At 39.1% G+C, this 27,452-nt stretch overlaps 1 long non-coding RNA gene across 1 annotated transcript; it reads right to left on the reverse strand.

Annotated features, from left to right (window-relative positions):
• Positions 1-741: 741 nt before the first annotated feature.
• LOC125096823 (uncharacterized) lies at positions 742-15,999 on the reverse strand. The gene is made up of 3 exons (XR_007126409.1): positions 15,800-15,999; positions 3,585-3,708; positions 742-856 (listed from the first exon to the last, which is right to left on the reverse strand). It is a non-coding gene; the product is annotated as an uncharacterized LOC125096823 (long non-coding RNA).
• Positions 16,000-27,452: the final 11,453 nt, after the last annotated feature.

The raw sequence follows: 27,452 nt of genomic DNA on the forward strand, positions 1-27,452 counted from the left end.
CAATAGTAATGTCTGTGTTGCATGAGGGACCATGAGGTTAAGTAAAGAGCCTAGAACTATTTCAGCAGAAGCATCAATAAGTTTTCCCATGACACTGATTACCTTAAGTCAAGGGGGAAAAGCCTTTACAACTGGGTCAAGGGTGAGTCAATAGTAAGCAACTGGTTTTTGATGACACCCAAGAAATTGAGTTGAAACCTGAAGGGCTTGTTCAAATTGTTGGTGCATAATTCGATGGAATGGCTTTTGTAGTTAGGAGTGCTTAAGGAAGGAGGCTATTATAAGGCCTTATTTAGACTACAGAAGACCTGTTGTATTTGTGCTCCCAGATCAGAGTCTCTTCCTGAAGACTTAGACAATTCATAAAGAAGTGTTGGAATCACAGGGAAGTTTGGTACTCATTGCCTTCATTTTCCAGTTAAGCCTAGAAGTCCTCTAAGTTGCCACCTTGAAAGAGGTCTAGAATATTTGTGCATTCTTTAATCTATCAGGAAAATAGTTCCCTTCCTTAGATAGGTCATTTCCTAAATAAAGGACTGGGTTGTGAGACATTTGTAATTTATCTTTTGAAGCATCATGTTCTTTTCCTATTAACGTTGAGAATAAGCAAATGATCTTTTTACAACTTCCTTGTTCCCTGAACAAAATAAGAAATCTATTATATTATATTACATTATATTATATTATTAATCAGAACTGAATCACAAGGGAAATTTGAATCTTATAAGTCATGATTAAAGACCTGAGAAAAATAGTAGACGGCTTCAGTGTACCCCTGAGGCATGACTGCCCAGGGATGTTATTCTCCTTGGTGGAAGGTAAAAAGGTGTTGACTTTCTTGGTCCTCTTAGGTATGCTGAAAAAGACAAGCAAAGATCCACTACAGTGAAGCAAGTGACTATAAGCATAATAGATGACAGGATGGTATCTGAATTATGTACTACAAAGAAACAAAAGATCACAATTTTGTTGATGGTTTTGAAGTCTTCAACAATTTATATTTTCATCCATTTGGTTTCTTTTTTTGGCAAAATGTGAGTGTTGCAAGGGCTATTACAAACTATGAGAAGATCTTTGAATACAGGGTTTTTAAAGATAGGTTTGAGCTCTTCCTTTGTGTTTGGCCTCAAAGAATATTGGGAAAGCTTGGGTGATGGTTTGGTAAGATCTAGCTGAATTTTAATAGGCTCTCTTACAATTATGTTCCATTTCCAGTGCTGGAAGTTTTAGCCCATAAAATGTGAAGTGTGGTGTCAAGATCTCTATCGGAGGAATGTATTAAATATTATAGAGAAGGCAAAGGTATATCCAGACTAAAAACAACTTGATTATGAATAAAGGAGCCCTTTCAAATCCCAAGAAATTGTTCCTTCCATGTGTATTTGCAAAAGCCATTTGCAAAGCATACATCTCCTTATTAACTTTGCAAGTGTGGTATCACAAAGCAAAAAAAGAAGGTTTTTCAGTAAAGGATACAAGGGTTACAGTTAAGGGCTGAATTATTTAAAATACCTGCTCCTGTGTGCTGTTTTCTCTGAGGAAGAGGTTGAGTAATGGCAGTACAATTTAACATAGAAAGAGTAGTACCCATTATCTATCAAGACTTACTGAGGTTGACCATTTATATTTATAATTCACTTTGTTTGCTTAAAATAATCCAGAATATTGAATGCATTTTCCTTCCTTATTGATCTAAATTGATGGGTGTGTTTGTTTGTTTGTTTGTTTGTTTGTTTGTTTTGCTAGGATGAAACAATTTTTCTTCCCCAGTGTCCCTTCTTTTTACAAAATCTACAAGTGTCCTTATCAATAGGCGGCTGGTTGAGAAGTGGTCTGCTTAGCTATTTGATCTTTAGGGCCACAAGTTTAAGTCTTGTCTCATTTTCATCCTAAAGCTATTTCAAAATGTTATGTCAGATGTTTTAGTTCAGATAATGGGGCTATTTCCTATTCTAATTTCTTTCTTTGAATTAGGTGCCCAGTTTCAGGTTCAGCTCCATTGGCAAAATGAGACGCAAGGGCTGCTGTTCAATCAGCATCTTCACACTTACAACTTTTTGGGAAGACATGGTTTAGTCTATTCTAAAAAATATATCCCATCATTTCATCTTTACTTTATTGCATGATTAAATGGTGAGCCAATCAATGTTTATTAGAAACATTTCATGTATGGTTCAGGAGACTTTGCCCTGCTTCGGGAACTTCTTTTTGAGTTTCAAGCTTATTATGGCAAGAGGGATCCTGTAGGTCCCATTCTGGGTAGGTCCAATCAGCTTTGCCACACAGGATTCAGTATCTGAGCTTCCAACCAACCATGTGTACAAGTTGCTATAGGTCAAGTAACTCTGGATCATATGCACCAAAGAGAATTCTAAATTATTTTATAAATATTTGCTGGTCTTGTCTAGGTTTAGAGAAATCTTTATAGCTCGTAATTCAGCTTGAGTCCAAGATTTAGATTCTGTAGTTCCCTGCGTACCTAGTATATGGGAAGGATGGATTTTTAAAGGCAATGGACTTTGGTAGTTTTAGAAGAGTTGGGGAAAGGTAAAGGGTCTGGATAAGGGGAAGCAGATAGAGGGTTTGACAGAGTTGTGGAAAGAAAGAGATTGGAAGGATAAGAGGGAAGAGGGAGAACAGGATATAGGGAAGAAGCTGAAGGACAAAGAAGAGGAGGGCTTGCTAGGGAAATTACTTTGTTGCTTAAGTTTGTCTAATTCCTCATAACTTTGGTCAAAGAATCTTTTTGTAAAGTAATATTTTATTTAAACTTTCTTTGGAGTCCTCTGCATACCAATCAAAAAATGCTGCCCTTGTGAACTGAGAAATCACATTCCTTTCTTTTCTAAGGAAATTTTCAAAAGAACAATTTTGTGGAAGTCAAATGCCTCCCCCCACCTCAAGTGCCCATTAAAGGCTTAAATCATACTTGGGGAAATTATGTCATTTAGAAAGATAAGTATTAGAGTAAGTACTGTCATAAGAGTAGATATATGAAGCAAAAGTTTCCCCAGAAGAGGAGAAAATTGAGGCTTAGATTATCTCATGAGAGCTGGCAGTGCTGGTAGAATTGAAACGTTTGTGCAGCTCACATCTCAAACCCCAAACTCATGATTGGTCACCTCCAAACACAGACTTGACAATCTGTGCCTTATGGCACATGGAATACCAGAGAGAATGCTCTTTCTGAATCAAAAAGGAGGGGGAAAAAGCCCTCAGGACCAAAATTTGAGATGGAAAGAGAACCTCATCCAGTTTTACTGGTGACTTACAACAAAGTTTGTCCAAATGGGCAGTTGTGGTAAAAACAGCAAACTCATTGGTCTGTGAGGCTGCCATCAACAAAAGGCTTAGAAGACATATGACTGTGTTATATCATATGATTCTCCTTCTTATGACATATAGCACTTTTAGGCAGCACTCCATAGAGCAGTAACACAAATGTAACAAAAAAGGATGAAAAGACCCACTCATTTGTTTGGCAAATGGGTGGGCACTGATAACAAAACCTGTGTACCAAACTCAGAAGAATGACCAAAGAACTCAACAGGAAAAGAGTGGAGTTCAGGTCTGTGCTGACTTACCATTCACTGTGGACTTGACAAGCAGCAAGCAGTGAGACATACTAGGTTCTGGGTGCCCAGTTGAAAACTGGAGGCCATGGTGATGGTCAGTGCAAACTGTGTCTTGATGGAAACTACAAAGAAACTGTGGTAATAAATGAAAATCACTGAAATGAACACAAACAAACATTTATTCAGAGCTTGCTATATCAAGCTAGTTATCACCATCACCTGAGATGAGCAGAAACTCAAACACAGGTAAAGTAGTGGAATGCTCTAGAGTGGAAAAAGGAAAGGCTTCAGGTGTGCCCCAATTGGAAGCTATTGGCTTACAGAAGCTAGAGGACTAACTAACTAGTGGGCCACCCTATATGATTGGTCAGGAGTACATATTTGGTTTTCTATGGTTCATCCTAAGTTAGAAGTATAGGCAAAAATTAGTGCAGCTGTGAAATATTGACCAGATCCTGATTTGGGACTGATGTTAAACAGGTTATGTGCCTTATTAGACTAATTGCTATAGAGGCTGCACGTCAGAGCTCTATTTCTGTATATGGTCTAACCATTGCTTATTTTTATATTCAGTCTCTTACCATTCATTGAGTTTTTTAAAGCTGAGATGTCAATTGTATTGGTGGTGTTGTCCATAGTATTGGTTACTAGTCCAATAAGGATGAATGACCTGAGAATTTCACCAGACATCATTGGTAATCCAAACAGTGGCCTATCCAGGGAAATAACTGGACCATGAATGGTCAGCTGGGATAATGAGTCTTTCTAGTATTATGAAAAGTTCTTAGGCTTGAGCTTATAATAACTCTTCAGATCTTGGAGGCAAAAACTTATTACAAGGCAACTTTAGAGTCCCAATAAAAACCTGCCAATCAATTTGTAGCTCACAGTAATTCCAACTCAAGGATACAGAAAAATTGGAAAGCTTGTTTAGAGGCTAAGATTAATTTTTAGCCAAATATTGAAGGAAACTGGAAGAACTGAAAATTTGGTAAGCATTGACAAGCTGTACAAGGTAAGAAAATGCAGTTCAGTTTAGAAGTTAACACCAAACAGGCTTTTGTACAGGAAATGAGAAAGCTTGGTTACCAGACAAGACAAAGTTTGCATATTGACCAGTTACCTGCAGTTTACAGAGATGCAAAAGAGCTCAAAGGCAATGAATAGGGTCAGAATCTGATAATCCAGAAGAACATGCTTAGTTTCCCATTGAAACACAAAACGCTCTTACAGTCCCTCTTCCCCTTTTGAGCAAAGACAATCTCAAAGAAAGATTATTCTTGATCACAAAACAAGGCTGCTCTCATTAGACGTGGCCTGGTTGTTTCCATAGATGCAGCAAGAATGACAAGTCACCACATAAATCGTCTATTTGCTTTGCTGGACATTTTCATAAAGATACCTCAGATTTGACTTTTCAAAGCCTCTTGAGGATAGGAAGCCAAGCCAAAACCTCACCATCATTTTTCACCTGCGGTATCTAGTGGTTTGGTGGAAAGCCCTCTCTTCCTGAGGTTCCCCAAATATCCCAAGATTCCTGAGCCCACTGACAAGTGACCTTCCTTGCTCACCTATGAGGCTGGGAACCCTATGAAGCCAGTTACTAGGCCAGTTTTCCCAAGAGGGACTTTGTAAGCATTGGCCCCATAAAGTCTACCTTAATTCCTGAAAAGTGTGTGGTCACATTGGATGAAATGAGCATCCTTCTCAACTATGACATTCTAGGCAACGCCAGCCTTGATTGTAGTGTGTCCATTTTGTTCCAATTAACAAGGTGGACAGACTCTTACTGAATCTATGCAAATATCTAGAGTGTCACGAAAACAGGCATCCTCAATAAGAGTTCCCCAAATTTCACAGGGTGAGTCAGGGCAGAAAAGATCAATGTTCCATTTCTGCTTTACAAGAGCACAGTCTAACAAATTGTTATGAGTGATAGATGGCTTGAGAGAAAAGAGCTTAATGCTCTGTTTTCTGGATGTTCCCTTACATCCAGAAAACAGAGCATTAAAGCATCACCACTGTTCCAAGCAAGGCCCACATCCAACCAGTTTATTCATTTCATTCAGTTCTTTGTAATTAATTCTTGTTCCACTTGATTTGGGGTTAGTAGTCTCATGAACACATCTGCTTCTTGACTAGACGTCTGGAACTCCTGACTCAGCTCACTGGTAGGATCTCATAGTTATTGAAACAATGCTATCAGAATCCTGTGCCCAAGAGGACCTGGCATAGTCTTCTTTACCAGGCTCTTAGACAGGGATCTGATTTGAGAACATTTGTTGAAGATGGAACACTCTGCCTTATAGCTGATTCCAGGTGACTTCATGGAAGCATCAGGGGTAAAATAAAACATACAAGCTCTCTGTAGATGATGAAAGACCAAAAATGTCTATTGTATACTCTCTGTTGATATTTTTCAAAAGAGAATGATCTGAGGAAAGGTCATTATAAGAATAATAGAATAATAGAATTGACAAACATATCTGATTGTCTCCATAGCATGCAAAACAAAACCAAGTCAATCCAAAAAAGTTTTTGATGAAATATGTGTAAGCATAAAGATTTATGCCTATTTCAAAGAAGAGTAGAGATCACATATAATTTATGAAAGTAGATAAACATAATCTTCACAGAGATAATGTAACATATAAATATTCGGAAATGTTAGATACCATATATACCCAGCATAAAGTTAGCATATACCAAGAATATATCAAGATTATCAAGTAAATAGATTCAATACATCTGAAGTAGGTTCTAAACATCAGTAGTAGATTAATAAAATCTAGGATAAATGACCTGAACCTCCAGTAGAGCACTACTGCCTGAAATACACTAGATTCAAGTTAAAAAAAATAAAGTTGCAACCAAGTTAATGTTTTTTTTTCTTAAATAACTGAAATTATGAGTGCTAATACAATACTGCTTTTGTCTTATAGGCAAAGCAATACCAAGACTATGATAAATAGAAACATGTCATGGACAGCAAAAATGTTAACCATTGTCTTGAACATTCCTATCCAGAACACAATTTTTAAATATTTATGTTAATGACATTTTACCCATACAAATTTAACCTAAGGAAATCTAGGTATTTCTTCTGATTTGAGAATATTTCCCATAACTCATCATCAGAAACATACAAATAACCATCATTATTCCTAACATTTATCTTTTTACAAAAGAGATTTTTTGGGGACCCTTTGAGAAATCTCAAAAACAATTTTGGGTTCTGACAAGGCTAATCAAGCTTTGAGTTTGATGCAATGTTAAGACAGCAAGGCCCTCAAACCCATGTACAATTTCTGTACCTTATTTGTTCATCTCAAGTGCAGAACACGCCCCATGTGCTTAACCACAAACCAATACTTCCTGCCTTGACTTCCTTGTTAGTGAAATAATTGGTGAAGGTTAAGTTTCAGGAACCCCCTCCCACACCAGCTTTCACCTCCCCACCTCCTACTCTCCACAGCCACCTATCCCAGGCATCTTTGCATTTAAAAGTTTTGCTCACCCATCCCTCCCCTGAGACATTTCTGACTTAGTCTTCAGGCATTTTCCCATTATGATACTCTCCTTCTCCTATTGCAATAATTCCCTTAAAGAAATCCCTCATATTAATATCCAGATTGTATTTCTTTTTCTTTGACAGGAATGATGCTGTGATTCCGCCCCCAGGACTTTGTTTTCTTCATGCAGGGGTCAATGCCATCTTAGCAGATGCTGGGTCCTTTCCTGGCTTGGAAGTCATGATCACAGCCTGTGAGTCTAACTCCTGGTACAGTGTTTCAAACACGTGTCTGTTGTAGCATGGTAAAGATTTGGTTTTATTCTTCATTTTCGTCTTTTTCCTTCCTTCTACTTCTCTGCCTTCTTCTGGCTTTCCTGGGTATAATTAAAGCCTCTGACTCCCTCCTGGGATAGACATTTTGGGTAAACATACTTAGACCAACAGGTATTCGTTTCACTATCACATTACCATTCCTTTCATAGTTCCACACTCTCTTGCCTGTGGGGGATGTGGTTAGACATTATTCACACTGATTTCACCCAATCTCTTCAAAATGACAAAATTTCACTAAAAAAATAAATAAATAAAAATTTTAAAAAACTTAAAATTTCAATGGCTTCTTTGAGGAATTAAGGATCTTTGCAAATTGGCTCATTCTGAGCTAGGATCTACTTGCTCAGATCATTCCGAGCAAGCAATGACTGACTCCAAGATCGCATCCAAAGAGTGGACTGCTTTTATTGTTTGGTATAAAGAAACAGAACAATATCTGTTCCACAAAAACTTTCAGAGACCACTGCTTCCTTCAAAGACCAGTTCCTTTCCTCAGTGTCTTCTAAAATCTCTGCCTTCCTATCATCATCCCTTAACTTCTGCCTCCTTTTTTCCATTCTCAACCTTCACTTCAGCTCCCTAGAATCCTTTGTTCTTCCCCCTTCAATACCTCTACCTCCTCCTCTTCACTAGCCACCCCTGCCAGGCCTTCCTTTTCTCACTCATGCTCCTCAACTCCCTGTAGACAGCTGAGGCTTAAGTTTCCCACCACTGTTGGGGCTCTGAGGAGCTCAGTGACACCAAGAGCAAAAGCTTGTGCTGAAAAAGCTAACTGGAAACAGGCTGCATGTTTTCAACACTCAGATGGACTTTGGATATCCCAGATGGCTGCTTGGTTGCTCCTCTGCCCCTCTCCCAAAATGCAGTCCACAGCCTCCATAGGATTACATGTCAGGGCAAGACACATCTTTTTTTTTTTTTTTTTAAAGATTTTATTTATTTATTTGACAGATAGAGATCATAAGTAGGCAGAGAGGCAGGCAGAGAGAGAGGAGGAAGCAGGCTTCCTGCTGAGCAGAGAGCCCAATGCGGGGATTGATCCCAGGACCCTGAGACCATGACCCGAACCGAAGGCAGAGGCTTAACCCACTGAGCCACCCAGGTGCCCAGGGCAAAACACATCTTAAGGATCTCCTCCACAAATACTGAGGAAACTTGTTCAGCTCTTGCACTGAGCAAGTTACTTCAATTTGCCCCATCTGCCAAAAATGTAATCTTTGTAAAAATATAAAAGTGAGGCAAGGAGTAGAGTCAGCTCTTGTCTATGAACCAGTGAGTTTTGAGTTTTTGTTTGTGTTTATGTCTGAATAAGGGCTAAGATTTTTTAGTTAATAATTAAAGCTAGAACCCTCTTACATTGTTGGTGGGAATGCAAGTTGGTGCAGCCACTTTAGAAAACAGTGTGGAGATTCCTTAAGAAATTAAAAATAGAGATACCTTATGACCCTGCAATTGCACTACTGGGTATTTACCACAAAGATACAAATGTGGTGAAAAGACAGGGCCATATGTACCCCAGTGTTCATAGCAGCAATGGCCACAATTGCCAAACTGTGGAAAGAACCAAGATGCCCTTCAACAGATGAATGGAAAAAGGAGATGTGGTCCATATACAATGGAATTTTATGCCTCCATCAGAAAGGATGAATACCCAACTTTTGTATCAACATGGATAGGACTGGAGATTATGCTGAGTGAAAAAAGTCAAGCAGAGATAGTCCATTATTTAATGGTTTCACTTACTTGTGGAGCATAAGGAATAACATAGAGGACATTAGGAGAAGGTAAGGAAGAGTGAATTGGGGTAAATCAGAGGGGGAAATGAACCATGAGAGATTGTGGACTCTGAGAAACAAATTGAAGGGTTTGGAAGGGAGTGGGGTAGGGGGAGGGGTGAGCCTGGTGGTGGGTATTAGGGTGGCATGTATTGCATGGAGCACTGGGTATGGTGCATAGACAATGAATCTTGGAACACTGAAAAAATAAAAGAAAAAAAAGAAAAAGATTAAAGCTAGAAGCTCTTTGTGTCTATATGTGAATGTATGTTCTATTATGCATATGTAATATTTTCCTACCTCTAAATATTATTATCACATCAAACTCTAAGATCTCTTAAAGGAGCTTCTTTTGGATTGGCTAAGAGATAAGTAAGAGTTTATATAATTTTAATGTTCCTGAAATTCCCAGAAATTAAGACAATTAAATCCCTAATATGCTCAATATGGGAGGGGGAAGTATTGCTGTAGAAACTTAGCAAAATGCTTTTAAAATTCAAGCCCACATGATTTAGGTTAATCTTTGACAAATGAGACTATTTTAATGTTGTTGTTTTAATAAATGCAGTTATGCCTTTTGAGTTATGACCCTTGCAAGAATACATTTTTAGTTTACTCAAGTATGTTCTTCCTAACTCAATCAGATTAAGTTTACTTTTTGCTTGATAACAAGTATATTTTAAGAATGTGCTTGATATGTTCATGGCATATCATGTTTCAGAATTATTATGTTGTATCTGATTTTTTTCCTCTATAAAGATAATGCTTATCCATTTTCACAAATTAGATAAAACATCCAGTCTTCTTTTTTTTTCCTTTTTCCTTATTAAGTTATATTAGTCATCATACACTACATCATTAGTTTTTGATGCAGTGTTCCATGATTCATTGTTTGCACATAACACCCAGTGCTCCATGCAATACATGCCTGCTTTAATATGCATCACTGGGCTAACCCATCCCTCCACCCTCCTCTCCTCTGAAATCCTCAATTTGTTTCTCAAAGTCTATAGTCTCTCATAGTTTGTCCCCATCTCTGATCTCCCCCTTCATTTTTGCCTTCCTTCTCCTAATGTCCTCCATGTTATTCCCTATGTTCCACAAATAAGTGAAACCATATGATAATTGTCTTACTCTGTTTGACTTATGTCACTCAGCATAATCTCCTCCAGTCCCATCCATGCTGATGCAAAAGTTGGGTATTCATCCTTTCTGTTGGCTGAGTAATATTCCATTGTATATATGGACCACATCTTCATCCATTCATCTGTTGAAGGACATGTTGGCTCTTTCCACAGTTTGGCCATTATGGACATTGTTGCTATGAACGTTGGGGTGCATATGGCCCTTCTTTTTACTACATCTGTATCTTTGTGGTAGATACTCAGTAGTACAATTCCTGGGTCGTAGGGTAGCTCTATTTTTAACTTTGAAAATAGGACTCATCATTCTGTTTGGCATGTTTTGTCTAAAACTTTCTAAACTGACTTTTTAAAGTCTCATATAAATAATCATATATCGTTATCAACTGTACTAGTCTAATAGTGACCTATGATCAGATATTTCACTTTTAAAATTATAAAAAAAATGCACTAACCACGGCTATTTTAAGTTTTCTGTCACTTACAAGTGGTTTTCTGCTTTACTCTGATGTTTCCCAAAGAGCCTTTGCAAGTCAGCTACTGGCTGAGTGCCCTGTCTTCAACAGAAAAAGGACTATCCTAGAAACCTATGGAAGTGGACCGTGCCACATATACTTGGATACAGAATTCTGATGGGATTGCTTCAATAACTATGAGATCCTACCAGTGTGCTGAGTCAGGAGTTCCAGACGTCTAGTCAAGAAGCAGATGTGTTCATGAGACTACTAACCCCAAATCAAGTGGAACAAGAATTAATTACAAAGAACTGAATGAAATGAATAAACTGGTTGGATGTGGGCCTTGCTTGGAACAGTGGTGATGCTTTAATGCTCTGTTTTCTGGATGTAAGGGAACATCCAGAAAACAGAGCATTAAGCTCTTTTCTCTCAAGCCATCTATCACTCATAACAATTTGTTAGACTGTGCTCTTGTAAAGCAGAAATGGAACATTGATCTTTTCTGCCCTGACTCACCCTGTGAAATTTGGGGAACTCTTATTGAGGATGCCTGTTTTCGTGACACTCTAGATATTTGCATAGATTCAGTAAGAGTCTGTCCACCTTGTTAATTGGAACAAAATGGACACACTACAATCAAGGCTGGCGTTGCCTAGAATGTCATAGTTGAGAAGGATGCTCATTTCATCCAATGTGACCACACACTTTTCAGGAATTAAGGTAGACTTTATGGGGCCAATGCTTACAAAGTCCCTCTTGGGAAAACTGGCCTAGTAACTGGCTTCATAGGGTTCCCAGCCTCATAGGTGAGCAAGGAAGGTCACTTGTCAGTGGGCTCAGGAATCTTGGGATATTTGGGGAACCTCAGGAAGAGAGGGCTTTCCACCAAACCACTAGATACCGCAGGTGAAAAATGATGGTGAGGTTTTGGCTTGGCTTCCTATCCTCAAGAGGCTTTGAAAAGTCAAATCTGAGGTATCTTTATGAAAATGTCCAGCAAAGCAAATAGACGATTTATGTGGTGACTTGTCATTCTTGCTGCATCTATGGAAACAACCAGGCCACGTCTAATGAGAGCAGCCTTGTTTTGTGATCAAGAATAATCTTTCTTTGAGATTGTCTTTGCTCAAAAGGGGAAGAGGGACTGTAAGAGCGTTTTGTGTTTCAATGGGAAACTAAGCATGTTCTTCTGGATTATCAGATTCTGACCCTATTCATTGCCTTTGAGCTCTTTTGCATCTCTGTAAACTGCAGGTAACTGGTCGATATGCAAACTCTATCTTGTCTGATAGACACTAATTAGCTTCCTTTCCCAGTATGGATAAACCAGTATTGATACCTACTTATAAATCAAATTTGTGTCTGTTAATTTACAGATTGTCAACCTTTATCAAATTTTCAGTTCTTCCCGTTTCCTTCAATATCTGACTACAAATATTTCAAACTAACCTGTCCAACTTTTCTCCATTGCTCCTGACTTCAAGTCACTGAGAACGAAAACATGATTACCCAGATCCTTATTAGGACTCTAAGTTGCCTTGTAACTGGTCTTCCCTCCCCCCCACCCCAGGATTTAAAGAAATACTGCACCAGTCCTTGCAGGGACTAGACTTGTCCCTGGACAAGCAGCCGCCTGAGTCACTAAAAAAGTCTGGTAAAATGCTCATGTCATGCATGTCCTTACAAGGGAGGTAACCCAGACTTAGGCAACATAATCAGGAGCACAATTCAACTCAGAGAGCAGTGCTGCAAAAACTATTTCATCCACTGACCTCCCGAATTTCACAGGACTAGATAGTCTTAGGGTTCAACCTTGGGCTCTTTATTTTAATACATTCCTTTCTATTAACATTTATCTTCTTTATTTTAGGCATCCCATTGAAGGACACTGAAACAACTGACCTTTGCCTACATACCAAACAGATGGTAAACTAGCCTTCTAGTAAACAGATGGTAAACTAGCCTTCTAGTTTACCATCTATAGCCTCTAGTTTCAGTAGACGCTGAGGTCTGTTTCACTCAGCCATTTCCTGTTGGAGTTATTCCTTATCTCTGAATTGTTCACAGAGAATGTCTCTGAACCCACCGTGAACAAGGAGAGGGACTGAAAGGCTGATGGAACTTTGTGCTTCACACGAGTTTAGGTTGCTTTGCTGAAGAACACTAGGTCCCAACCCTAGGTACACTTTAGCTTGTTTACTTCATCTGATGTACAGAATCCCAAACCCATGTGCCTGAGAACAAACCAAATTTTCTGCCTCAAGTTTTCTATTTGTACAATATTTGATGCCGTTCATTAAGTTCCAAGTCTCTCCCGCACACCAGCTGTTAACATGACATCATGCTTTTGCTTTCCACAGACAGTTATCCCAAGGTCTCTGCTTACAGAAGCTTCACTCCCACTCCCCTTGCCTGAAATTGTTCTGGCTTGGGCTTTGAGCAGGTCTCTGCAATAGTTTCATTCAATAATGTCTTCCCTTACTTGGGTCCAGACTCAACTTTTTTTTTTTTTCCCTTGACAACTTCCTTGTGATTTGAGCTCTGGAAGCTAAAATATGAAAAGCAGTCAAGTTTGAACACTTAATTACATAAGATCGTGGACTACTAAGAAAAATAGTTGGTTATCCAGTTAACTAAAATGACAATATAAATTTTAACGTAGATATAAGAGGTATGTGACTATAAAGACTTTCAGTTCTTTTTAAGTGAAAAGGCTTTGTTCCCTCAAATGATTAAGGATATGACAAAATCAACAAATACAGAAATTATTCTAATAAGACCCTGAATAGTTATTTTCTAGGCAGATTATTCTCAAGGTAGAGGAAAGTACTTTACAAGCACTTATTAAGAGAACACCAGTATTCCAAGCAAAAATTGTCATTTTAATAAAGTGAAAACCAAATGCTAGTTTTGAAACAGCGTATTTGGTACTAACACTCTTACTAAAAATCTTATAAATAAACTCGTAAACCTCCGCCAGCTTTGACTATAAGAAGTAAAATTCCCTTTCTGTGAACCATCTGCAACTTTGTCTCTCCAGACAAGTTTTGTCATACACTTCTCCCTCTCTCTTTCATTTTGGAATGAGTCATTTTACTTTGGAACAAAGCTTCTCTTGTTTTCCTTAACAAAATACCTCCTGCACGCTTTGCATGTAAAGTTTTTCCTCTCTGCTGCTCTTGCTCCTAATAGAGCCTCATTCACATATATTGATTCTAAGTTTTCACTACAGCTGCTTTTATTGCACCGAGAAGACTAGGAGGTGGTGTAAGAGAAGAGGTATTCCCAGGGCATGTGTCAAAACGGTGAGGCAGATCTTATTAGAGCTACTGCATAGAGAAGAGAGGCTTCAGAACAGCCCTGAGTCCCATTCCATACAGCACGGACAACCGAAGATCTGCAGCCAAGGAGCCGAGTGAGGACGTGCATGCGGGGAAAATTACTGAGAGGAACTTGCTTAGATACCAAAGTAGGGGGATTCTTGCTAAACTGGCTTAACAGGATTCTTACTAAAAGCAGACCAAGGACTTACATATCCAGGGCAAGGTACAAGAGCTTGATCATATACCAAGGACAAGGACGATCAGATATAAAGGGAGGTGGTTGTCACTTAACTAGCTTAGGCTTCTTTGTTAAAATGGGGCTAAGCAGTCCGAGGTCGAAGCCTGATCTAGAAGAAGACTCACGGGAGCCTGACTAAAGTCTGGTCAAAGAAGGAGTGTCTGTTAGTAAATAACTGTAAACTGTCTTTCATATACCAGTATTTTCTAGCAGACTAGCAGAGCTTTTCAATATATATCTTATATCTTTTTATAGCCGTCAACATCCCTCATAGTATAGCATCTCAATGTGGCAAAAATGAACATGTCCATTAACAGACCCAAATATACAGCCCGTCTGTATTATATAAAAATAAGAGGCAAAAATATATAAAAATGAAATTGTTATTTAGCAATTAATGTTTCAGTGTCTTGTCCTACTTAGATATGATATAGATACATAATGATTTATGAATTAACTCAATTTAGCATCAGTCCAATATTTTAAGTTACCAATTGATTTTGGAAACTGTCTTCAAGCTGACATTCTACAAAACATAATCACTTTTGAAATAAAGTTTGTCCAAATAATGACTTAATTTGACTAAACACAAGTTTACATTTTTTATAATCTTAAAATATAGTAACTGAAATGATAGCATATCAATTCAGAACCCTTACAAGTTGAGGAAAAACATGCCCAAGTAAAATAAAAATGTACATTTTTATTACATTTAATGTTGACAACTCAAAAGACAAAGCTGTTCTTATTAAACCAACAATATTAGATTAGTCTCATTTGCCAAAGTTACCTAAATTATGTAAACCTGAATTCTTAGAACATTTGAGTAACTTGCCTATAAGAAAGTGTTTTGAGCACATTGAAATATTCAAAATTTAATTTTTTCAATATTTGACAAGTTTTAGGAATAGTCTCATTTGTATAAGACCTTAGCTCTGTCAATTAGAGTAGGGCTTTTTAAAAAAATTTTGTAATCTAGTAATACCATCTGGAGGTAGAAAAATATTAAATACCTGTAGACACATAAACGTACACCTAGATCTAGAAAACTTAGACCTTCAATTCCAAACTTTCAGTCCATATATCGGGGTAAACCCAGAAATACAAAACATACTTTCATATAAAAAGAGTTCTTTCCTTACTAATAGGTATAAATTCTTAATGGATTTGAATTCAAAATGGAGAAAAATGGATAAACAGAAAAGAGTAGCAAACTCAATTTTCCATCATCCTTCATTTAATAGAGACAAAATATCAATAAATCATTTAATTCATTTATAGAAATAGCCAAATGGTTTAAACATAAAAAAAAAAAAAACCCACACTAAAAATCCCAGCACTGGAAATCAGCTAAAGTACTCAGAAAGAATCAAAATCAAATTCTTACTGTGTTTCCAACAGATAAGAGTTTGGAACATATAGGACCAGGATCAGGACTCACCTTTAGATCTCTGTGCTTCCAGCCAGAGATGGAGTACAAAAGGCTCCAAATGGCCTTATGACCTGGCTAGGGTAAATGAGAATCTGAAGATAAGTTCAGATACTGGGTCATGGCACCAAACTATTTGAGACAAAAACCAGACAAGTTAGGAAACTAATATAATGGAGACTATTGCAAGCAGTATCAACCCCATTGTAAATATCTTTGGAGCTCCTCAGCTTTTATACATGCTTTTAAATGAGGTGGTTTACACTGTGGTTTTGCAAGCTGCAAACATAAATTATAGGCTTCAAAAGAGGAAATGGATGTTTTTCCCAAACATGGCAAACTTCTGAGAGCATAGAGTTTTAATCTCTATTAATCAACCATGAGATAAAGAACAGGAAGCTGAAGGGTCTGTTTTCCCTTGTTGGCAGATTCAGACCAAAAGAGAGAGTTTGCTGGGTTTTGTCACAAGTGATCAAAGGTCTTATAACAGAGTTTCAACCGGAAGAAATAACAAAAGGAATGAAATTTCTAATCACCCTTGAAGCAAGGCTAAGTCGTGTCTCCTTCCTCAACTTTGCGCTCCCTTGTGCGTGAAGTGCACTTACTTTCCATGCCCCCCCACACACACCCCTCCTTACACATAGCCTCTCTTCACTTCTTAACACTTCTACCAACATCTCTCCATCTCCACTGATGCCAGCCTAATCACTCTATCACTTGAACCTTCCAAGGCCACTGTACCACCTCCTAATTGATCTCCTGCCTTCCAGTCTTTTCACCCACAATTCAGTTTCCGTGAAAGAGCCAAAGCAAACTAAAGTGAAAATCTGATTTTTTTACTAATATGTTAAAAAATTTCTGTCTCTCCTTGTTATCCTTCCAAAATGGTCTTCTTGCATAGCAGAACATTCAAGCCCTTCATGTTCTGACTCACCTCCTCTCTTTTGCCAGCCCTCAGCAAACTCTACACCCAGCTCTACAGAACACTTGTAGTTCCCAAACACCCCATGCTCTCTTCCATGTCTAGACACTTTCTTGTGTTTCCCTCTGCCTCTAGTGCCCGCTCTCTAGCTAAGTCCTTAAAGCACATGCATATGAGATTTAGATGACAGGTACCCTGGGATCATCCCTGGCCCCACTTGTTTTCTCAGCCTTCCCAAATCTGAATGGACTGGAATCCCTCCACCCCATACTCTCTCCTTTCTTAGCACTTACCGTTCCATTTGGAAAATTCCTCTTTCTTTGCCTGTTTCTGCAAATAAACCAGAACTCCCTGCAAGTTGAGACCATGTGTTCTCTATTGCTTTTTCATAACAAGAGGAGATGGGGGTTGTGGTAGTGAGCGGCCATCTCAGCTGATACACCACAAAAAAAGAATTATGTATTTCTTGAGCTTCATTAAATGTCTGCATTGTGCCCAGAAGGCAGTGCCTGACACACTACAATCATACAATGAACACTTGTGACATTAATAAGTGGGTGAACTTACCATGTACCTTCATAGTTATACAATATAGTGGGATGATACGACACATCTCACTATTGTGTTGTGGAGACAAAACAAGCTTATGGAAAGTGATTAGAAAAACTAAAGACTGTATGAGGTAGAATATGAAATAAAGTGATTTTTTTTTATTTTTTTTTTATAAACATATATTTTTATCCCCAGGGGTACAGGTCTGTGAATCACCAGGTTTACACACTTCACAGCACTCACCATAGCACATACCCTCCCCAATATCCATAACCCCACCCCCCTCTCCCAACCCCCCTCCCCCCATCAACCCTCAGTTTGTTTTGTGAGATTAAGAGTCACTTATGGTTTGTCTCCCTCCCAATCCCATCTTGTTACATTTATTCTTCTCCTACCCCCAAAGTGATTTATTTTTAAAGAACTGCGTTGCATTTCACAAAGCCTAATGAATGTTAGCACCCACTAGCCAGCCACCTTAGGGATCTGGATATGCCCTTCTTTGGCAATTGTCTCTCTGTCTCTCTTCACTCAAAAACAAACAAACAAAAAAACAAAACAAGAACAACAACAAAAACAGGAAGGAATTCCTCCTTAGATCCTGATTCCAGAGAGAGTATCTGAGCAAGTTGCATGCTTGCAAATCTGTTCATTCTTTTTTAGTTAACCAACTTGAATATCTTCCTGGTTTTCATGACTATGGGATTCATTCTCCAAAATCAAATTTACAATTACAACGATCTTGGCACCACACAGTGCCCTGTGCATAAATAAGACTTGATAAATACTTGCTGAATCAGTGACGTGAAGAGCTTCCCACCACTTCGGGAATGATTGTGATTTCCTTAATTTCCTTGATTTTCTTCTGCTGAAACATTCTGCTTCCAATACCACTCATGATTATTCAGACCAGAGTCAAAGGAAAAAAAAAAAAATCTTTATCCTGACTAACCATGTTCATAAACACGAGTTACAGTGACTGAAACATTTTCCAGAGGAATGTGCTCTGAACCTGCCCAGCAGCACCACAGGTAAAGTGGCTTTTAAAGGAGCTGCATCTCGGCGGAGAACATCCATGGCAATATGAAAGTTCTGAGGTCCGAACTGTCTGTCTTCATGTGTGTTCCCCAAGAAGCAGATTCTGGGGCGCCTGGGTGGCTCAGTGGGTTGAAACCTCTGCCTTCAGCTCGGGTCATGATCCCAGGATCCTGGAATCGAGCCCCACATGGGGCTTTCTGCTAGGTAGGGAGCCTGTTTCCTCCTCTCTCTGGGCCTGCCTCTCTGCCTGCCTGTGATCTCTGTCTGTCAAATAAATAAATAAAATCTTAAAAAAAAAAAAAAGAAGAAGAAGAAGCAGATTCTGACCACAATATTTATCGCAAAGAGACTTGGAATAAGATCCTAGCAATTATCAGCATGGGGATGGAGAATGGGAACAGACCGGAAGCCGGAGCCGAGAGAACCCCTGTGAGAGATGCCTTTCAACCTCCAGGGGGCAGTGTAGTACACCTCTCAGAGATGGCTGAAGAACTGAGAAATCTGGGCTGTTTCAAACACTAACTCCCATTAGATGAGAACTGCTCTGAGGATATTAATTCCCCAGCATTTACAGCCCACCTAACAGGCCAATCTTTTTTTTTTTTTTAAACATTTTTTTAATTTATTTTCAGCATAACGGTATTCATTGTTTTTTGTACCACACCCAGTGCTCCGTGCAATCCGTGCCCTCTCTAATACCCACCACCTGGCCAATCTTGATAGCTTGCCAGAGGAAGCTCTTAGAAAACCACAAGTTCTCGTAGCATGTAGTTTCCTGAACCACCAAGTCCTCAGGAGACACTGGTGAGCAACACGGGCAGTGTCTCTAACCTACACGTCGTACAGTCACATTTTGAATTGCAAGATGCATTCACAGAACTTAGACTTGGTCACATTTCAGCTGAGCCAAGGCAACTTCACCTGTAATAGGCTGTCTCCGCCAATACACTGTGAAAAAAGAATTATGAATTTCTTGAGCTTCATTAAATGTCTGCAGTGTGCCATGCAGTAGCAACAGCTGGGTTTCTAGACTCTTCTTCAGACTTTCATTCGATCCTTTTGTACCCAAGTGAGACTAGTTCTCTCAAGCAAATGAAACATGCTTATTCTTTCCTTGAAACCCTGATTACATCCACCCTTTCAGAAGCAGACCCTGCATTGAGGAGTCCAGGACAAGGGGTGGGTTGAGGAAGTGCTCCCTCCCGCAAGAAACCCAGAAGGAAGGAAAGGAAGCAGAGGAGGGTGTGGGAGGAAGCCAAGAAAGGGTGTGAGGTCCATGCAGCCCCCTCATCTGCAGCCTAATCTTGCAGAGAGTTCTGAGTATAAGTTACACTCTGGAGGTGCTCTTGTCTTAAGACAATGGAGAAGGGCTCTTGCAGTCCTACAGTCGCCCAGGATTAGCAACAGGCTGCTCTAAGGGGTGTGAGCCCCCAGTGCCCAAGCACAATCCTCTATGGCAAATAGGAAGAGGTTAGTTGCTGGTAAAAGGAATCCAAAGTGCTCTGCGCAGGGCACATTAATTTCACTCCTCTGTCATATTCTTCCATTTTCTAGATGGTCACAGTTTCTGGGGAGAAATTTATGAGAGGAAGGTTAGTGGAATAAGTTGATCTCCTGTGCTGCTTTTGGATCTCAGACCTCAGGTGGTACCCATTCTCTCCCTTCCCTATCACTCTTTTAGATTCCCCTTGAGCTCTGGTGGGTACTTCTTGCCCTCATCCCTGAGGAGTCTGGGCCCCCAGCTGCCATGTTTTACGAGCTCATAGCACAGGAGTACTAAGGGATGCCCCAGTGAATTTCCTGAGTGCCAGACATATCCCTGCCTGCTCCCATTATACAGCACCAACCCCTGCTTATGCCCCAGGAACTCACCATTTTCATAGTTCTCCTGACACTATACTCCTACCAAGTTTCAGCCTAAGATCTCGCCTCTTCCATGAAGTCTTCCAGCTGACTGCAAACCTCAGAGTTTTCTTCTTGCCCTTAATGCAGAGTACTTACTACTTATTCCTCTCCTCTGGGATGCATCACATTCTACCCTGTGATTCCTCATTATGGGATTTTTATTGACTTTGGACAGTGTCATTGGGTTGACATCTGACTGTATGTCTTATCTTTCCAGTGGGAACCAGACCGGTGTTTACTGGTACCTTCAACGCCAGTACAGACTGTGTACCACCCCAGGGCTTAGTGAACACAGGTTGGATCTGCAGCTGAATGGCTTACAGAACTGCACTTCTGCACCCTAGGACTGGAGCATGATTTTCTCAACAGAAGCCTTGCTTCCCATGGTTCACTTGGCTTTTAATGACACTCTCTATCACTTAGTTCACAATTGTCTTTCAAACAAAAACAACAACCAAAAATATAGCTTTCATAAATTTAAATTTTTCACATTTTGAAACTGGCCCAAGACTTCAAAAGCATATATTTTTAGATACTTTATTAAAAATGAGTCGCAGATGGAACCATAAATTTCCCCCACCCAGAGAAATTTTCTCTTTTTTGGCATTGTTTCGACCTTGAAGTTGACAAACCTACTTTGTTTGGAGATAGTATTTGTGAAGATGGCATAGAAGACATTTTCAATAATCACATGAAAACTCAGTTTAACTTATAGTGAACAAGTTTTTGGTATCAGGAATTGCCCTAGGTATTTTATACAGACTGGATTGTCCAGAAATCCTTTTTTTTTTTCTCTTCTCCTTTGTGAAGCTCATACGTTGCAGTGTTTTGAAGTATGGCAGAGCCACGTGTGGAAGCTTGAAAAGAAAGGGGAAAACCCAAGTCACTTCATTTTGCAATTAATTACTTCTGGGAAGGCTTTGCTTTGTAATGGTTGTATTTCTCTATATATATTTATTATTTCTGATTGTTTCTTTCTTATACACTCTACCTGGAAACAAAAAAAATGTACACAAAAATAGAACTAATCTTGACTATGTGACTCCAAGTACGTAATCTGCTCTCCACAAGCAGTACTGGAATGAAATAAAACATTTATATGACTATTAATAAAAACCAAGATATATTGAATGCTTGCGGCAAGCAAAGCATTCTGTAAAGCTCTCTATACACACCATCTCCTTCAATACTCATAGCAAGTTCCAGAAATGGGTACCATTATTCGCTCTGCTTTATAGATACACAAACTTGGGCTCAGAGAGTCTGAGTCACTTCCCAGAGTTTGCACAGCTAGTAAGAATAGAGGCTGAGTGGGAAAAGAGCCCTAGTTCTCTACCTGGAGATGGCTCTTGGAGTCATATTCTCAGCCCCCGTCTTGCTATCAAAAATAAATCACGAACTCTTTATATCTCTGTTTCTTCACTTACTGACTATAACCACTGACACCCACACTGTCTATTCACGTCTGTCTACTCATCCATTTGTCTGTCTTAGAACATTTAACTCTCACCATTTTATGTTTTGTTTATAAGAGTGGTGGCTCTCAAAGAGCGGAAAATATGTCACGCCCATCTTCATACTCATAGCTCCCAGACCACTATTTCACACATTTAAATGTATTATTTAATCCTTAAAATACCATAAAGAAGATTTTATTATTATTATTATTACCACTTATTTCACACTTAAGAAGGTTACTGGAGGCAAAAGACGATTATATAAATGATGTCGGATAATCCGAACCTAGGTCGTCTGGTTCCAGAATCCATGCACCTAAAGACTATGGTATCCAAGAAAGGAATTTGCTTTTCTTTTTAAATCCATGTCTAGTTCAGAGTAGGTTTTTAAATCATTTCCATCTTCCTTCTCTCCTGAGTCTTTCACTTCTATGTTTACTCTGTGATCTGTATTTAGTTTTGTGTAATCAGAAATGTGATTTTCATTGCACTCTGTTTTAAAAAGCCCAGATATTAAATCTCATATATGCATTAATATTACTTTCTGATTGATTTTTCTTAAGAACAACTTTGAAAGAAAAACACCTTCCTCTAATTTTCAAATTTCATTGCCTTAAATGTGAAGGCTAGCAAAGTTTGTCCACTCCAAAATATGCTAGCTTGGCACATGGATTATTTCAGATTGAAAGCAATTAAGAACGAGCAGACACAAAAATGCTCTCTGCCCTTCTCCTATTTGCGTAAAAGTAAGACATAAATTTGCCAAAGTGTCGCCCTTCCCCTCTCTACCAGAGAGGACAAAAGCTAATCACCAGAGACAATTTTAGTCCCTTATCCAGCCTGGAAGCACAAGAGAAATCCATATACAAAACTGAGGTAACTAGACTTAGTTTATCTCATAGTTGTTTCCACACAATTTGTTGCTGATAGAGACCCAATGTCCTATTCCTTTGTCTTGTCACTTCCACAAAAATGTCTTTCCTTGCTAAGACCAGGCTCTAAATAAGAATGTGAGTCTCTCATTCCCAAGTTTCTCCAATGCATACACAAGGTAAACATGTTAATAAAATGTGTTTGTTTTTCTCTTATTGATCTGCCTTTTCTTACAGAGCCCTGATGTGGAGTCGTGAGCTAGCTAGGATCAAGAAAGAATTCTTGAGCAGTTTTCAGTGCAAAACTGTGCTTTTATTACAGCACAGGGACAGAACCCTGGGAGCAGAAAGAGTTGCACTGGGGTTGTGAGGAATAAATGATTATATATTTTTTTCTTTAGTGGGGGTTAAGAGTAACATTAAATCTTAAGGAATTTGGAAGTAAGGTTTCCAGGACCTTGAGGTGCTAGCTACTATTAAGATAAGGTTATTTACTACCGTCTAGTAAAACATTAGTCATGAGACCCTTCTGATGTATACCAGTGGGCCATATGTTTTAGGGATGATTGCTAATATTATGTTGCTGGAGGGATATTTACAGTCATCAGAGCAACTTAACACTAACCAGAACAAAACTCTAGTGGTAAAACCTAAAAGGAAATCCTTGGGGTAGCTGGAGGAGTGTTATGCCCCATATGTCTCAAGACTCCTGCCTTTCGACTATGAGCCACAGAAAAATCTGGCCTTTGTAACTTTTTCTCCCATCAAGCCCTAGCTGAAAACCTAGAAGGGTAGAATGAAAAATACTTTTTTAAGATTTTTTATTTATTTATTTGACATAAAGAGAGAGATCACAAGTAGGCTGAGAGGCAGGCAGAAAGAGAAAGGGGGAAGCAGGCTCCCTGTTGAACAGAGTGTCCGATGTGGGGGTCCATCCCCGGACCCTGAGATCATGACCTGAGCTGAAGGCAGAAGCTTAACCCACTGAGCCACCCAGGAGCCCATGAGAAATATTTTTTTCTTCCCCTACAAATGCAAGGTCATAATCTTACACAGTTCCAGGAGGAATGTAAGTAACAAAAAATACAAGAATATGAACAACTATAGATTTCACCTCTTAGACTATAAGAAATCCAGAGTTAGCTAAAAATCAACACAAATCTAAGATAAACAAAACACTCACATGAGCATTAGATCCCAGATATGCTAACTTTGGCCTAGTAGGACACAGAAAACACACACACACACTGAAAAATATTATTAACTCCTTAAAAGATAAAAGTAATAAAATAAATAGTTCAAGAGTAAAACTAAGTGAGATTCATCTTAAAGAGTAACTACTCTTAGGGACCCTGGGTGGCTCAGTTGGTTAAGCATCTGCCTTCTGTTCAGGTCATGATCCCAGGGTCCTGGGATCTAGTCCAGAATCTGGTTCCTTGCTCAACAGGGAACCTGCTTCTCCCTCTGCCTCTGCCTCTTCCCTCTGCTCATGTTTTCTCTTTGTCTCTCTCTCTCTTCCTCTCTCAAGTAAATAATTTAAAAAAAAAAATCATTCTTGATTTTTTTAAAAGGAAGTGATAAAGCACCTGTAGAAAACTAGTCAATTAGGCATTTCCTTGTGAAATCTTAAGGTATAACCAAAGAATATCCAAAACAATTTCTGACAACCAAAAACCCTCAAAGGCTTCTATCAAGAACAAAGGAGTCCAAGCCTTAAATAGAAAGATTCACTTTTTAAGGGGACTTTTATCATTTACTTAAAAAACTGCATTATGAAATATGAAAGGAACATTCACCAGTCACCAAGTGACTACTTTCCCATAAATTTTTAACACATAGTAGTTCACTGTTACAGGCATTACCAAAATCAAACACATATACCTGCTACCCAATTGTTCTGGGATCCACAAGGAAGAGAGGTTCTTGTGACCACAAGCTAAACAAATTCAGAATGGAATGGAGTGGATACATTGTAGGATGGAATAGAATGGAATAGAACAGAACAAGATTCAAGTATACAGCTTGAAACTATGGAAGCAATAAAATACAAGATAAAGATAGATGATAGATGACAAATAGATGATAGATAGATAATAGAGAGAGAAAACGAAAGAAAGAGAGAAAGAGAAGGAAAGGAAAGAAGGAGAGGGGAGAGGGGGAGGAAGGGGAAGGTAGACAGGAAGGGAGTGGGAGGGGGAAGGAAGGGAAGGGGAAGGAAGGAAAGAAGGAAAGGAGGAAGGAAGGAAGGAGAGATCTCAATACATGTGTGTTTAAAAAGGTTAATCACACTATTCTCTCAAGATGTTTAACTTTGGAAAGTGATACGCCAAGGCTGTCCACAAACCAGAACAAGTTTGCAAACCACTTATCACCTATCTGTGAAAAAACGAGTACTGAAATCGAGAGTAGGTCTGGCAGAGAAATTTCATGTCTGTTGAATCTAATTATGCCTTTTAATTTTTCCAGTTATTTATTTTTATGATTTTTTTATACAAGAATCAGGGTGTGATAGATTAGAGACTTAAAAAACAAAACTGTCACATACCAAAAGAAAAAAAACACACACAAAAGAAAAAAAAACACACAAAAAACCCAAAACTGTCCCTTTTCCACAGGTAGCCTGGGAACAATGGAATAAAGTTACATTTGGTCAAGGGGTCGCTATGAATTCTTCCCCTCTCTGTGGTTGTAGAAATCCCCACTTTCACTTTTCTGAGAATTGTGAATTGTCATGCCTTCCACTGCAGGAGAGACGAGAGGAGGTGGGTAAGCTGAGAGAAAGGGGAACGTGGCCTTCCTGCTGAGCAGCTGCAAGCTAGAACTGTAATAACAAGGTGCAGCCTCAGGATTCCGGGGGGCAGCGCAAGGCCCATAGTTTGTCCACTTATGCCAGCGTGCTAATATTTTTCTCATCTCTACACACAGTTCTTCAAAACGTTGCCCTGGACATCACTCCATCACTCACAGACACCACAAGGTAACCTCTCCCTTTCACTTCAAGGCTAATGGGCATGAATGTACGGGGACCATTTCTGGCTTTGGGGAGTTAAGACGGTATCTATGATTTGCACCCTTGTTTGGTGGCATTTGTTCTAGGGAGGTGGCTTACTGTCTCTGTAGGGCAGAGCCGACTCTCAGCCATGTATGGGTGTACTGGGTGCTCAGGAGTGTGACGAGCTAAAGCCTTTCTGCAAAAACAGAGCTGGAAGTCTTAAGCTTACACCCCCTCCCCCCAATATATTCTGCTTTGCTCCAAACCACAAAAAGCATAAAACTTACTTTCTCAGATTTGTTGACTTCTATGTCAGATTTTCCGAGAAGACACAAGGATTAACTCTCGAATTCACGATTCAGAGAAATGATAACAGCTCACTGGCCTCAGAGATAATGTGCCTGCCCCACCGCCCCATCCCATAGCCCCACTTGTCTCAGGACCCATAGGACCTCGAACACATCAAGTCTCTGCTAATTGCCAGATATCAGCTCCATTGCACTTCCAGACTGATCCTCCTACTAGTAGCAAATAAAACCTTTTCTTTTCTCACCTCTATATCCTTCACTGCCAGGCAGTGTTTTCTGCAGAATTTCTTTATGTACACACTGTGAGCTGGAATGTTGAGTTCAATGCTGCAGAGGACACTGATGTTGAAAAGGACCTGGGGATAGGAGGGAGACTAGTGTGTCCTCCAAGTGGGAGATAGAACAGTTGGAAGAGTTTAAATGATCACTGGCTGAGCCCCATCTTTCAGTGATCCGTAGCTCCTCATCTGTGGGGTTGGTTGGAAGGCCCCCAAGAGCACTTGCAGCCACTTGAGTTAAAATCAACACGGTCTACTGCCTCAGACAGTAGAGAAGTGGTTTCTCAGACAGTAGAGAAGTAGTATGCTGGTTAAAAAAAAAAAATAAGAGGGGAAAAAAAGAGTTCTAAGCACTCATATTAATATTTTAAGATAGAAGGAAAGTGAGATGATCTAGAGTTATCTTCCAAATGAGTTTAAGAGAGGAAAGAAGAGTTTAAAAGCATCTATGGCATGTAATGTAAACATGTGAAAAGAAAACACTGGGAACAGGAACAGTAAGCTTGTAGAAAAAAAAGAGAAAATCCAAAATGTATCTGATATATAACTTTTACTGGGAACATCCTTGTGATTTCTGCCCAAAAGAGCCTCTTCTAAATTTCAAAATAAAACACAACAATTGCAGCCTATGTAGCAGAGGAAAACTTCCTCCTCTGTCCTTCAAGCTCTTCCAGCTGGACTAAAAGTTAAAATGACGTGAGGCAGATTAATGGGAGGAAAAAAAAAAAAACCCAAGTTTTATTATGTGCCCATGGAGATCCATTATTGAAAATGAGACGAAAAGAAGTGACCAAAGCAGGCTGTTTTTATACTTTTTACACAAATAGGCAATACATCTATAAGGGATTGACAGGACAAAGAAAACTTAACTCTGAGAGCCTTAATTAGTGAGGAATCGTAAACACAATTTGGGCTGGGGTAGTAAGTTAATAAAAAGTAACAAAAATTGTTTATTTAGGCTTCTCTGCTCTAAATTTCCCATCTCTTGTGATAAGGATGTCTCTTTATCTCCTGGTTCAGAGAAGACACTTTTTGCAAGGGAGATTTATTTCCTGCTTTTGGGGGGACAAAATGTGGGGCAGAGTGTCCTTCCTACACAAGCTGACTCTAAACTAAGTTTAATACAAAATAAGTAATATACCAAAGTGGCACATTTTGGGGTGGCCTGCCTTGGACTCATACACCTACAAAGATATGTTTAATGGTAACAAAATGAAAACAGGCATTCAAAGTATAGGTAATAGTGCCAGAAGAGTAATTAAGGGCAAAAATATAGTAAGTCATGGTATTACTACCACTAACATAAAAACTTACCCTCAAATATGTATTAAATAAGTAAATATT

This window comes from Lutra lutra, chromosome 4, assembly GCF_902655055.1.
Source record: "Lutra lutra chromosome 4, mLutLut1.2, whole genome shotgun sequence".
In the NCBI taxonomy this organism is placed as follows: Eukaryota; Metazoa; Chordata; class Mammalia; order Carnivora; family Mustelidae; genus Lutra; species Lutra lutra.